Source organism: Nannochloropsis gaditana, assembly GCF_000240725.1.
Source record: "Nannochloropsis gaditana CCMP526 unplaced genomic scaffold scaffold629, whole genome shotgun sequence".
In the NCBI taxonomy this organism is placed as follows: domain Eukaryota; class Eustigmatophyceae; order Eustigmatales; family Monodopsidaceae; genus Microchloropsis; species Microchloropsis gaditana.
The window spans coordinates 8,611-9,213 of record NW_005803324.1 but is presented as its reverse complement, the minus strand read 5'-3'; positions in this window follow the sequence as shown (position 1 = coordinate 9,213).

Here is a 603-nt window from a genome sequence, read left to right as displayed (position 1 = left end):
TCCCGCCACACGCCCCCGCCCTCCCCGCCCTTGGCACCGACGCCGCTCAAGCCCCCTCGGTCAGGCCTGCGAAGGATCACCTGGGAGGGGGAAGGAGGGGGGGGAGGAGAGAAGGGAGGGAGTAGGTAGGCCCGACTGATCTGACGAAGACACCATCGAGCTCTCGCGTCGTGCAAGGGCAAAGCAAACGTGCAAGAGTGCGGGGAGGGGAAAGAGAGAAACAACATAGGAGGAAGAGGGAAAGAAAGAGGAAGAGAGCGGGTATACCTTAGCCACGTTCCGGTTGCTGACAATGATGCGCTCCACCTCCCCGGACTCCAGGACCTGAGTCACAAACTCCTGCCAGGATATTTCCTTCCCAGCGGGCTCGGAGGATAATAAGAGACCGAGCGCCGTCAACCCTGGTAAGAGAGGAGGGTGAAGGGAGAATAGGGAGGGGGGGAGGAGGGGCATATTAAGCTAGGGTCATGCCACCAGTCTTCTCTTGGGGCGCAAAAGACAAGAACCATTCTACCTTACCAAAATGCCTCCCTAGAGCGTGGAACTCCTCTCCCCGTCCCACCCCCTGGCCTACCTATGATAGACGTCAGCAGCCGCCCGTTC